The 4,284-nt window shown below is 34.0% G+C and overlaps 1 pseudogene; it reads right to left on the bottom strand.

The window, feature by feature from the left end:
- Positions 1-1,110: 1,110 nt before the first annotated feature.
- LOC121781541 lies at positions 1,111-3,724 on the bottom strand (annotated as a pseudogene).
- Positions 3,725-4,284: the final 560 nt, after the last annotated feature.

Raw genomic sequence — 4,284 nt, 5'->3', positions numbered from 1 at the left:
CTACTTTATTTTGGTTGTTTGGGAAGAATAAGATCGTAGTTAGTTAGTGTAGTAGAATCTATCACCTTTTCATGTGTTTCAGCTTTATTGTAGTGCGCCGTTGTTTTTGTGGTCCCTCCTACTTTTTTGCAGAGTACCTTTAGTCCATCAACTTAGTTGATCAGTTCAGTATGCTTTTGTTTTATGCATGTTCAGTTTAGTTGATTCGTTAGAGTTTTGTGTCTTGATCAGTTCAGATCAGTAGTTTACCCTTGACCCACCTTCAAAGCGTGACAGCAGCCAAATTCCAAATGTCCTAAACACAACTCAACATGCATTCATCTCTGTGGGATTCAACCCTTACTTCCCTTTACTAATTTATAGTATTGTGGATTAAGATCTTGAAAGCCTGAATTCCTCTGTTTGCGCTCCCAACGACGAGTTTAGCAACTTACTTGATCCGTCAGTCGGAGTTTCTTGATCAAGCTACTTGAACCTTATCTGCTTTGCTCTGTGCGTTTAGCTGAGACGAATCTCGAGAATTCGAGCTTTTCATATGTCAATACATTACATTACTATTGAATCATATTCACATTACATAGATTACATAGTTCGACTACAAAATTGCATTGTATATCATTACTTTGCATTATATGGTGTACACAGTTCCATTACACAATTTATATTTTTATTTTGATACTTCATAAATCCGAGCAAACATACCAATAATTAAAAAAAATGGATGACATTTTTATTGTCCTCTCTACAATACAAACGCCTTAAGACTCGTTTGATTTTAGACATTAAATATTGTAAAACGCAGCATAAAATCAATAAGCAAAACACAATGTAACAAAATATTCACTTATTAATAAGTAAAAAATATTAATAGTTTTACATTGAAAATCAAGGTCCTGAAACATGTTTATTGTACAACTCTAAAACCCACTCCATAAAATTCCATCCAATATTTAATACAATAATTGACACTATAAATACAGTATAACTAAAGCTATAAATAGCATATGAAACGAGGCGCTCTCCTATTTTACCTTAGTTTTATTATTGGTATATGATTTTAGACATAAACGAGACAATATACACATGATGAATGAATATTGTCAATATATTCTATATTAAATTTTGATAAACTTGTGGTTCCAATCTGGGAGTCGCATGAGCAATCAATGGCTCAGCCATAAAAGGATTTAGCTCTGATTCTTGAAAGAGAGGCATAGAAGAAAGTGGTGTCCAACTAAAACTGTGAATAAGTCTGGCTAAAAGAAGTGTCATTATGGTAGAACCAAGCAAGATGGCTGGGCAACCACGCCTACCAACACCAAACGTCCACATTTTCAACTGAGAATCAGTGAGAACCACCTGCGAGGATCCATTTGTAATATGGCGATCGGGATTAAATTTAAGAGGCTCGTCCCAAACCCTAGGGTTCCGTCCTAGGCCAAGACGACTCAGTAGGATGTGACTTCCTTTTGGTATGAAGTATCCACTTACGACAGTATCTTTGGTTGAAACATGGGAAGGTTGAATGGTGCCACAGGATGTAACCTAATAGCCTCCTTAATACAAGCTTGTATATAGTTCAGTTTAGGTAAATCTGATTCTTGTACAACTCTTTTTTTACCTACAATCTCATTTACCTCTTTAATGGCTCTCTCAAGAATACGTGAATCACGAATCATCTCGCTCATGCTCCACTCAGCAACATTTGATGGATTATCAATTACTGCTATACTCATTTCCTGCAACCAAACAAGTAAATGTAATGAAATAATAGGTCCATACTTTTTTCCAAAAAACATAGTAATTTTTAAACATAGAAACTGACTTACAATAACTTGGGCTTTGATTTCTTCAGCTGACAACAATGGATTATTGTTGGAGTCCTTGAGGTTAATCAAAATATCAAGAATATCATCATTAGTTTTCCTAATACCATTTTGCCACATCTCAATCCTATTATCAATTTCTGGATCTTGGTATTTTCTCAGATTCTTAATAGCATTTGTAAGAGTTTTTTTATGACCATCAAAATCAAACACCTCAAGAAGTGGAACATAATCAGCAATTGCAAATCCATATGTGTATGATAGAATAATCCAAACCGCATCCATGTGTTCCTTCTCTTCAAATCCGGGCCCACCAGCCTCTGTCCCGGCTCCAAAAAATCTCTTCCCGAACACCAACTTCCTAATCACGCCGCCGCAGTAAAGCCGCGCCGCCTCTCTCACATTGATGGCGACACCAGTCTTGGACTGGTTGTAGACGTATCGAACGAGGTGATCGGCTTCTTCACATCTCTTTCCGTGAAGAAATTCATGGACAGACGGAGTGAGCACTTCAGACACGATGACTCTCCTCATTTTCTTCCATTGATTGCCTCCGGGGGCAAGACCGCCGACAGATAGCCGTCGCTCGTGAGCCTCCCCGTCATGTTTCCCGGCCTTGCTGCGAAAACGGAGTCTTGCACGTTGAAAAACTCTCGAGCAAGCTCGGAGAGCTGATGGTGATGACGTGGACGCTTCCGAGGCGAAAGCATGCGATTTCGGTGCTGAAGGCTTGCATGTAGTCGAGCATCCATCGGAAAGTTGGCTTGTTTCTCAACATCTCCGGCAAGCAACCGATTGATAGGGTAGCCGGAGGGACCAGGTGGAAGAGGCTGTTTGGTCTTTTAGTATTTCTTTGTGGAAGATTATCGATAGGGAAAGCACCAATGCTACCAATAATATTACAAATTCCATCTTCATTCCTTGTGTTTCAATATAAAACTATTATTTGCTACTTATTGTATTTATAATAATGGGATATGAACCAAAAATATCATATAGCTAGGTTAATGTTGGAAGAAACACAAGTGGACTGAATCAGATATTTTTTAATTCAGGCAAATAGATCGGCGCATTACTAAACAAAGTTTTAAATGTGGAACAATTGGATTCTAGATATTTGTATAGTGATATAATGATTCAAACTCTATATATTGTATTAACGGCAAACTATAATCTGGATCGTTAAAAAATATTAACAAATGATAAAACAATATTAATAAAAATACCAATATAGTATCAATGGTTGACGTCGTGTTAGCATCAAAATCTTGAATTTTACACTGTGTTAACAGGGTGTCAAATAATTTGAAATTTGTACATATATAAAATTTTACATTTATCACTATATTGTATTTGTAATATTAGGATCCATGTTTATATACTATCGAACTCAATCAAAATTATAAGTTAAAATACATCCTAGGTCTTTATACTTGAATAATTTTCATAGATCTTTTGCACAATTTTGTCATAATGAAACTTAGCAAACTCTGTAATTTATTAAATGCCATTAGCGAAATTTATACTTAAATATAAATTAATGCAAATATGCTATAATGAGGTATTTTTAAAATATAAATTATTGATTGAAAAATTTACACGGTTTTCTCAAAACAAATTGAGAAAATTCTTGTTTTGTTCTAGGGAACTTTAAACATTCCATAAATTTTTTAATTCCCACAAAGGGAGTGACGGTTAAGCTTCAACTTTTTGAGATTATCGAGCAACGAATATAATCGTATCTTATAGACTTCAAAAGTCAAAAACACAATATTTCCCCCCAAAAAATAATTTACATAATCTCCATTAAGTTATCACACATATATTAAACATTCTCCACGTACCACAATTATGAAGTTCGTTCTCGTATTTGTCTTCAGTTTGTTGTAGCCACTCATTCATGATCCTCATCTAATAGATTTATATCATTTAATTTTATTTTAATAGAATATTAACTAACATTTTAATTAAGGTATTAATCTTTCAAACCGCTAGGTTAAATAAAAGAAAAGTTAATATCTTGTTAGCTCTATTAAATAAAAGATGACGTGAACGAGTTAATAAAACAAATTAACAAAAAAAAGTAAAAGGATCTAACAAAATAAATTATAAAAGTAGAGATTAAGCTTATTCATATTAGGAATGGATTATAGGGCTCCAATTTTATGTGATATTTTTCTACATTATTTCAACTAAATAATTATAGGACTCCAGCTTTATGCATTTTTATTTTGACTTGTTATTTAGTGCTTAGCTTGACCCTCTTATCATTATCATTAATCGAACATATAAATTAATATGAGAATTGATTGTACAGAATCTGTCCAACAAATCTTGATTTCGAATGGCTCATTGTAAACTTATAGATTGGAATTGAGGAAAATTCAATACCCATATTTTGGTCATATGAGTTACTAATCATAGCAATTTCACTATTGCACTAATGTAGTTGATCAAT

Source organism: Salvia splendens, chromosome 20 (genome assembly GCF_004379255.2).
Source record: "Salvia splendens isolate huo1 chromosome 20, SspV2, whole genome shotgun sequence".
Lineage (NCBI taxonomy): Eukaryota > Viridiplantae > Streptophyta > Magnoliopsida > Lamiales > Lamiaceae > Salvia > Salvia splendens.
This window is presented reverse-complemented; position numbering and strand designations above follow the sequence as displayed.